Below are 10,265 nucleotides of genomic sequence, written 5' to 3' on the forward strand. Positions count from 1 at the left end.
AAGTTTGATGCATTATGCAGATTGTTGTTGCAAGAGTCACTTTCCAAAAAAAACATGACTAGGTAGCGTGCAGTTGAACTGGCTTTTATTGTAGCTCAAAGAAAAGGTAGGAACATCAATGCAACCACTTCTTATGGTTTTGTTGCGAGTGGCAAAACTTCTGTTCGTAATGCTTTTGCTGGCAACACTTTGTCTGGAAATTTTGGTGATAAGGGCAAAAAGTAGATGTGTTGCCATTATTGTAAAGCTAATGATAACTTGATCAAGCAGTGTCTGAAATTGAAGGCAAAAGAGGCTAAGAAGAAAGAGCTAGATCCACTACAGGGTCCATTACAAGTGCAGCGATTGTAGAGTCTTCTGTCAAAGGAGATTGTGATGCTGATGTTGATGCAGAATGGGCATTTAATGCAGAGTGCACTTATGATCCTATTGTCCATGATGCATGTATGTCAGTTGTTGTAGATTCACATGTGTGTGGTATTTTGACAGTGGTGATACAAAGAACGTTACCTCACATCGTCATTTGTTTACCTCTATTGAGTTTGTCCCTCGTGTGGGAATATGGTGACTTGTACCAACAATGCCTCTTATCCTATTCAAGGAGTTGGAAAGATTGTGCTTACTGCTGCAAATTTGTGGATGACAGATGTACAGTCCTTGATCTCAATTTTGGTAATGAAATTGTTGCATCTGGCCTTTTGTGTTGTGGGTTGTATAAGCTCACTTTGTATGACAAGTGTGGACAAAATTTTGCAAATGCAGTTGCAGATTCAAGGGGTGTCTCAGATGCAAAACTGTGGCATGCACATTTTGGACATCTGAATTTTGCCAGTTTGCAGAAATCTGGTATGGTTGCTTCTTTGCTCCCTCTTAAAGCACCTGTCAAACATGTTTGTGAAGGCTGTATTTTGGGTAAAAGTCCAAAGTGTTTATGTGCTTCAAGCAATTTCTTGTTATGACTGAAAATGTCTCAAAATGTACTATGGGCACCCTCCGTTCCGATTGAGGGGGGGAGTATATGTCTCATGAATTAATGCATTTATGGCCAGTCGTGGGATAAAACACCAATGTAATAGTGCCGTATACGCCTCAGCAAAATGGTGTTGTTGAGAGGAAAAACAGGTCTCTTATGGAAATGACACGATGTATGGTCGAGAGTCGAGCTTTACCACATTTGTTTTGGCTCGAGGCTGTCATGTGTGCCACTTATGTACTCAACAGGTGTCCTACGAAAGCGTTGCAATCTATGACTCCATATGAAGCATGGCATCATAGAAGCCATCTATTGAGCACATGCGTGTTTTTGGATGTTTGGCTTATGGTTTAGTGCCACAAGTGCAACGCAAAAAATTGGATGTTAAGGCTATCAAATGTATTTTTGTTGGTTAAGTCCTAAAAGAAAAGGTTACAGGTTGTACCATCTGCAAATATTTTGGTCTCATGTGATGTTGTGTTTGTGGAAATTTTGTTCGGCCTTTGCTGTCATCTACTAGAGATAGTAATGTAAGCTCACATGAAATTTATGACAGTTTATTGCCTCTTTTTGGTGGTGGAAGTTCAAATGTAAATTCAAATGAGGCAAATGTACAGCCTATAGGGGTTTCTGAAAATGTTACAGATCAGCCTATTACTGATGCACATGTACATGATGTACTTGATGAGGAAAGGGTTGAAAATGAGCTGGCTAGAGGTATGCCAAAATGGTTGGTGCACACTTTGCGTGACAGTAAATTGGATGCGCCTTTGTCTAATTGTACTCATACAGGTTCTTGCCATGCCTCTTATGCATCAAATTGTTATGCTTTGGATGTGTCTAGCTTATGTGATATAGAGGAACCCCTATCTTTTGATAAAGAACAGAATTCAAAAAATTGGATGGCTGCCATGCAATCAGAATATGATGCACTTATAGAAAATGACACATGGACTTTATGTGATTTGCCTCCTGGTAAAAAGGCCATTGGTACAAAGCGGGTTTACAAGTTGAAATGCAAGCCGGATGGTGAGGTTTATCGCCATAAGGCTCGATTTGTTGCAAAAGGCTATGCGCAGCAGAAAGGCATAGATTATGAAGAAACTTTTGCTCCCACTTGTCGTATGACTACTGTTTGTTTTCCATGTGCATTGGCGGCTCATTTTGGTTGGGATGTACATCAATTAGACATTGTTACTGCTTTCTTGAATGGTGAAATTTTTGAGGAAGTCTATGTAACGCAACCTCGTGGTTTTGTCAAGAAAGGACAAGAGGACAAAGTGTGCAGATGTAAGAAGGATTTGTATGGGTTGAAGCAATCTCCTCGTGCTTGGTATGAGAAAGCTGTCACTCATTTGGTCAAACGAGGCTTTCGTAACAGTCCGACAAAAATCACATTGTACGTAAAGCGAGAGGGTGATGTACTTCTCATTGTGGTTGTTTATGTTGATGATTTGCTGATCACTGGTCCCAATGAGGCACATATTGCTAAATTTAAAGCTGATTTGAATGCTACGTTCAAGATGACAAGATGAAAGATTTGGAATTGTTGCATCATTACTTGAGCATATAGTTTAAGCACTGTGATGGTGGTATTGCTTTGTGTTAGAAAAGTTACATAGAGACATTACTATGTAAGTTTAAACTTGAGGATTGCAAACCTATTGCCACTCCCATGGAAACATGTTTGAAGTTGAATCTACATGTTGTTGGTGATCTTGGTGATGTCACTCTTTACCAAATTGTTGTTGGCTACCTCATTTAAGTATGCAACACGAGGCCGAATATTCAGTTTGCAGTCTCACAGATCAACAGATATATGCATAGCCCAGGGTCTAAGCATTGGCAGGCAGTCAAGAGGATTTTTTGCTACTTGAGTGACACTTTGCATCTTGGCTTGTTTTATCCCAAGGGGGGTCATTGTCGCCAGATTTACATGCTTTTTTGGACTCATATTGGGCTGGTTGTTATGACACACGAGTGTCCACAAGTGGTTTCTGTTTCATGCTTGGTAGTTCATGTATTTCATGGTTGAGCAAGAAGCAACCTACTGTGGCCACTTCCAGTTGTGAGGCTGAGTACATGGCAATTTTCATAGCTACGGTTGAGTGTGTATGGCTCAGACGCCTTATGACTGATTTGGGTGTTGGACAAGACATTGCCAACATCATCTACACTGACAGTCAGAGTGCATTGGCAACTGAGGAACCCATTTTTTCATGCTCACACAAAGCACATTGAGGTGCACTACCACTATGTCAAGGAGAGGCTCTCAGCAGGAGAGATCAACTTGGCTTATGTGCCAACACAAGACAATCTTGCAGATCTTTTCACAAAGGCATTGTCTCGTGAGAAGTTTGAAGCTTTCCGCAAAGCTTTGGGCTTGCTCCCCTTTGTGGACTAATCATGTCCTCAGGGCATGGCACTTTCCTTTACTCTTCATGCCAACCCTCGTTCACCGCATCACTCCCAGGGGGGATTTGTTACCATATACATGTGGTAGTGATGTGTGTGAACACACTAGGACCACCAGGGCATTTTTTTCCTCTTTAAGAGGTTTTTTTCCTTGTGCATTGTATATACGCCCATCACTCTAGGGCTATCTATTTTTCAAATTGCACACTCTTTGTTGTTGCCTTGAGCTTCCTTCGTCTTCTCCAAGCTATGTGCTTTTCCCTGCAACCCTAATTCCAACAGATCAATCAAGCAAGTTTTCTTTTCATTGTGTACATTAGCTTTAATCCACTTGCTCCTGATTGTCATGAAGCTTTCACTATGACTTTTTATCTTATCGTAAGACAAAATGTCAACGTAACAAGCAATACATTGGCAGATCCCTCAATAATAAATGTGTTCTCTTGCTTGATAATCTTGCCCAACTACCCCCAATTTGTAGTTACACATGTGAGCTTTGTAACACATGCCATATCACAAGCTCGGTCCATTGTCTACATGTAGCTTTCTACAAGATGTCATGCTTTGTAAGACATGCAACGGACCCTAAATTTCTTTAGTTCTTGACCATTATTTGTGAAACAAAACTAGCTATATATAAAATCTATTGTACCTTGGTGGATGCATGCATTATAGATGAAGCCCATGTGCATGACTACATCAATAACTCTACTCCAATAATTTGTACTCAAAGATCAGACGTCCGATACTATAACAACCTTGCCTTGGATAAGTTGTGCAATCAAACTGACATTACAAAAGTTGAAATGAAGACAAATGGGGCAACATAAATTTCCTTTGGTAGTGGCTTCTAGACCCTAAGTTCAACAAGCTAGATTCGATCACAATTGGCGTGCGCTCTATGATCATTGCAAACATCGACTTAACAATTGGTGTGGCAAACAGTGCAACATGCATTGTCGATGCCATAACACAAAACACAGAACGTGAAATTACATGTATCATTGTCCTCATTCATTGTAACGGGAATAACTACAAAAGAAGAAAGGCAAAACACGAATAACTATAAAAGAAGAAAGGCAAAACGCACTCGACATCCACCTTCATAAATGTGAGCCAACGTTCTGCGCTACCAACCATTCGATGAAAATTTTCTTCTTAAAAAACTTTCTATTTGCAATAATTTACATGTAGCACGTATACTAGAAAAAACATTCATAAGTAGACAACCTCGCTTGGATATAATCTCAAATGTAACCATCCGTATAATCTCTATGCACTTAACTTTGTCTCCTCCCATAAACATTATAGCATTTTTCAAATGTATATCCCTTTCACGCAGTGCCGCCATTGCCAAATTGGTCATGCTCTTGTTCCCTTCAGTGCTATATACTAAATGTCAATTTGCATATGTCTTGTTATATTTTATAGATCTTATATAGCAAGGCCCACCAAGAAAGTCTAGTTCTCTTAAGGATACCAATCTAGAATCTCTCATATAGAAGAGAATCATGAATACTACTTGATTGCTTGTATGTGGCAGTAGGCTTTTGGTACAAATGTCCTCGTGAGAATGTGTAGCACTATCAAGGGACACAAGGTGCTTCTCTTGGTAGATGATTGTAAGTCTCAAAATTTCCATAACTATGTGTTAGTTAAGAAGTTAAATCTTCCATAGAATCCCAAACTCACATTCCTACAAGGTAGCACCCATTAATGTGAATGACATCGAGGTGTGGGATACCCAAGTGAAAAATGTCCCCTTCGAGGTGCAAGGGTGTAGCATGAATGTAGATTTCCAAGTTATGAAAATGGATAGGATATGTGTGTTTCTTGGTTGGAAGTTGTTGCATGGATTGGGTCCTATATTATACCATAGCAACGAGTCTAGCATGATCTAAGATAAACAGGCCTAGGATTGCCTTTTACTAAAAACAAAACCAAGTGCAAAAAATGATACTAGCTCAAAAGAACGACGCGATAAGCAAAAAACTGGAAGACTTGATGGGGATTCCTACAAGGAAAATGTCTCTAAAGGCGAGTGCTAGCTCCAAGGGAAGGGATCACTGTAGTTTACAAAAATGTAGGGGTTGTTGAGCTTTGTGTGACAAAATGTAGCAAAAGGATGTTGCACCCCCCTCTTAGAGAGATCACCCACTAAAAAGAGAATCTTTTGTAATGGAGCATTGGTATGGGATCGGAGAGCTTGCAATGTGGATACCATGTGTGTGTGTGTGTGTGTGACACAGAGAGAGAGAGAGAGAGAGAGAGAGAGAGAGAGAGAGAGAGAGAGAGAGAGAGAGAGAGAGAGAGAGAGAGAGAGAGAGAACATAAAATATATGGGAAGGGGATTTGCTCTCATCTAGTGTGTCACGTGCATCTACATTTGTAATTGACTAATTTGCAACATCATGTTTGTATGAGGGCAATTTCGACAGCCTCCTCTTATCTACAAGTAGAGGATGTGACGTCGTTCGCAAGTGTGGCCGATTTAACCCAATATTTATAGCATGCTCACCTTGTGAACCCAAGGCTCCAATGAAGATAAATTCATTCTCATGCTTGGATTAATGTACCTACCTAAATACAGGATTCGGTACCATTTCTTTAATAACTTCACATGGTGTCGTTAAAGACTCATGTTGAGCCAACATAACCCTTGGAATTTCCTTTGGTAAGCATCGTGTTATGATTTTTTTGGCCTGCTAAAGGCCTTAGTACCAAAGGGTGAAGGTGGTTCAAATTTCTTTGGAAGACAAGTGTCCCTAAGTGTTTCAAAAGCTAAAACTTTTGATAGAAAGCTATTCTCCAAGACCGCATTGACTTTATTTTGGATGCTTGAAAAAGACTTCAAAGATCTAAATCACTTCACTAAAATTATTTTATTATTTTCTATGCTTATTAAATCTATCTTTTATTACAAAAGCGTTTGAGTCGATGATAAATTTCTGAATACTTCTTTATTTCTAGTCGAGACCATGCCTGAATGGAGTGAGAAGATTGTGAACTTTCTAGTTAATGGTTTTCCACCCAAAAAGCTTCATAAGGATATAGCTTGAAAACTGTTAAAAGAATGTGAACCTTATCCTCTCTTTGCATTAACTCTCTACAGGCTAGGGAAGGATATTCTAAGACATTGTGCCCGTGAGGATGAGTATTTATACATACTGCAAGAAGCCCACATGGGTATAGCCGGAGGACATTTCTCAGGGGAACTAACTGCTAGAAAGGTGTTGCAATCAGGCTATTGGTGGCCTACCTTATTCAAGGATGCATCACTTTTTGCAAAAGGATGTGATGAATGTCAACGTTACAAGATCACACAATGAAAGGATAAGATGCCCTTACATCCTGTTAAAGTGACTCAACCGTTTGAAAAATGGGGTTACACTTTGTAGGCCCAATTAGTCCGGTAGCTCGTAACACTCAATCTCGATATATATGATCGTTGCCAATCCGTGTAATTATTTCCGTGGAACAAGGTTTATTTACTAGATACAACAAGGCTTGATGATCCACATAGAAAACAAACTTGTTGGCAAGAAGGTAGTAGCAAAATTTCTTCACTGCGTAAATCATAGCTAAACCTTCCCGCTCTGTAGTGGTGTAGTTTCTCTCAGAATCATTCAATTGACGACTTGCAAAACTAATGGGCTAGTCCAATTTATGTTCTCCCAGTTAAGCTAGAACACACCCAATAGCAAAGTTGGTTGCATCAATATGCACATGGAAAATTATATTCCAATAAGGCACTCGTAAAATGGGAGCGCTTGTCAAGGTCTTTTTTAATGACTCATAAGCATGGTCACACTCCGTGGTCCAGTGGAACTCAATAAGAAGCTTGTATAAAGGACGAGCTATCTCGGTAAAGTTTAAAATAAACCACCGGTAATAACCAACATGGCCCATGAATGTTTGAACTCCTTTATAGTTTGTAGGCGATGACAATTCAGCAATGGCTTTAATTTTGCTCTCATCTGTGGAAATCCCATTTTTGGACACTATATGCCCTAAAATGACTCCATGTTTAACCCAAAATTGGCAGTTGAAAGGGTTTAAGGAAATGCGATACAATCTGCACTTCTCAAACACTTTTCGTAAACATGATAGATGTTCTTTCCAAGAGGAATAAACACAAAAGTCATCTAAGAAAGCTTCACAAAACTCCCTCAAATATTCTCTAAAAGCAGTGTTTGTTAATCTTTGGAAGGTAGCAAGAGCATTGGTTAAGCCAAAAGACATAACACGAAATACGAACACTCCAAATTCGGTTATAAAAGTCGTCTTAGCTTGGTCCTCTAGTGCAATTATGATTTGATTGTATCCAGAGTACCCATCTAAAAAGCTATAAGCTTCCTTTCTAGCAACTCTTTCAAGCACATGTTCTGAATATGGCAAGGGGTAATGGTCCCTCCTAGTGGCGGCATTGACCTTCTTGAGATCCACGCACACTCTGAGTTTCCCATTATTTTTCGACACAATAACTATTGGAGACACCCATTCTGAGTGCTCAATAGGGTATATAAATCTGCATTTCACAAGCTTTTCAATCTCTTCTTGATGATATTTGCATACTTAGGATTCATTGGGTAGGGTCGTTGCTGAACTGGTTTAGCTATGCTATTCATGGGGATTGTGTGTTGCACCACAGAAGGTGAAACACCTTTCATATCATGATATGTCCAAGTATATATATCCTTGAATTCCTTGAGAAGTTCTTTAAGTACATACTCCTTAGTCTCTGTCAGATCTTGGGCAATGAAAATAGTTTTGGACTCTTCTCCTACGAATGCTAACTCTATCTCCTTAACTAATGCTGGACCGTCATAAACTCCATTGCTTCCATCGATATGTTTTCTTTGAGCCTTTGTATACACAACTTGACGTTCCAATGTGGTGTAAGATTTGAAATGTTCAGGTGCAGGGTGTAAGTCTATGGGGTCTTGTTGTTCTATGGATTGTGATTTCTTTTTCGCTTCCTTTTGTTGCTCAACTTTGGCTTCTCTGTAGCCTCTAGTTGTGCGATGGCAATGGGTTGTGGACTACACCACATAATGCTTTCAAGGTATTCACCCTAGTTATCTACCAACTTTCGATGAGCATCACATGCCCCTATATAATTAAGCCATTCCGCGGCAGATTTCTTTTCATTAATTCTAGCACGCACATTTGCTTGATAATGTTGCCTCTTATACCTCTTACTTGTTTTGTCTAATTTTTTATTACATACAATTTCTAGTGAAGAGTCACTCGATGAATCGCTACTTGTGTCTTTTGCTCTCTTGGATAGATTGTCATCTAGGGTACCACTGGGCCTTGAATGGTTTGTCCCCACATTTTTACTAAAATTTAACTCAGATTCTTCGTCCTCAGAGTCAATTTCAATTGATGATTCTGACTCTGAATCATGTGGGCTATAGTCCTGTGAGATGCTAGTGGTTCCAATGCTAGTAAAACCTTCATCTTGTAGGTCATCAAAAGCTATATGCATTGCTTCTAGCATATTTAAGGGTACGAGTTGTGGCGTTTCATCCCCCTCAGGTGTTACCTTGGTCGTCCCCCTATTTTCCCAAGTGTCTATGGTTGCTGCTAGGTGGACCCAATCCACATTGTCCGACTCAGTCATCCCAGGTAGTACATCCATATAAGGAGAATCTTCCCCAACATCAGTGTCCACTTTATATGTGTAACAATACTGCAATGGTGCTGAGTGAACTGTGGTGTTAGATTTATGATCAATTATAAACATGTTTCCTAGAAAAGTTGTCGACCAGTTACAAGATCCACTCGAATGACAGAATCTTGGAACTGTAAGTAGACATGGTTTTTAGACCAGTCATGCACCATTTTTGCTTCCCTCATGAAAGGATGCTCTAAGATCATCTCAGATGTCATAGTGTGCTTGGAGAAATTCATAACAATGAAGGTATTTCTTATTTTGTGTCCAAAGACCTTGATCTTGAGATCTTTTAGCATCCCAATAGGTTTAACAATAGACCCATTGGCCATCTTCACTACTATGGTTGTGGTCCCAAGGTGAGGTCTTCCCATAGTTTCCTAGCAAATTTTAGTAGTTACAATGCTAACCCCAGCGCCACCATCAAGGATTCCCTTCACAGTTAATCCCTTGGTAGTGATTGGTATGGTCGCATTGGATTCATCACCCTCAAAGTATTTTCCCAACTTGTTAACAGGTATTTCTACAACAGAGTTCTCATCTAGGTTGGGTTGTGGATCTAAGTGTTCCTCCTTTATTGGCATCTCCCTAGCTCCTTCCATCTGTGCAAATTGTGGTAGCCCAACTTTCAGATCTCCATTGAGGAAAGCTCGAAGAGCTAAGAATAGCTTGGGATCCCCATATAGTTTGGACATGATGGTGGTTCTAACTTCTGAAGCCAATTTGGCAATATTTAACGGCAGTTTTTGGGCTTCAGTGCCTTGACGTGGGAAAGATGGGATCTCCATTTCTTCGATAGGGTTAGGTAGTCCTCTGTAAACATTCTTTCCAACAAGAAGTGAGTACGCCCACTTTCCCATGACTTTAAGTCACTTTCTTCTTGGATAACACTAGGTATGGCTACGGGTCTATGGACTTTGTGAGGTTGATGTTGCGTAGGGAATACTGTGTCTGTAATCTGGATCTGCCTAGGTGTTGGCTCTAGATCCCTTTGGGTATCTTATCTTCTACCAAACTCCTTAATTGCTTGACTCCCTCGATCTCCTCTATAGGGTTTGGGTAAGTTCCTATCTTCTTCTTGGGTCCTGGCCATTTTGGCTCATGACGATCTTCCTTGTTGGTTTCTTTCCTAGGTGTCGTTTTGGTCTCCATGGTTTCACCTAAATCAGAATCCTCTTTAGTGTCGTTCATATATACGGG

Source organism: Adiantum capillus-veneris, chromosome 4 (genome assembly GCF_014529385.1).
Source record: "Adiantum capillus-veneris isolate H3 chromosome 4, ASM1452938v2, whole genome shotgun sequence".
Taxonomy (NCBI): Eukaryota; Viridiplantae; Streptophyta; class Polypodiopsida; order Polypodiales; family Pteridaceae; genus Adiantum; species Adiantum capillus-veneris.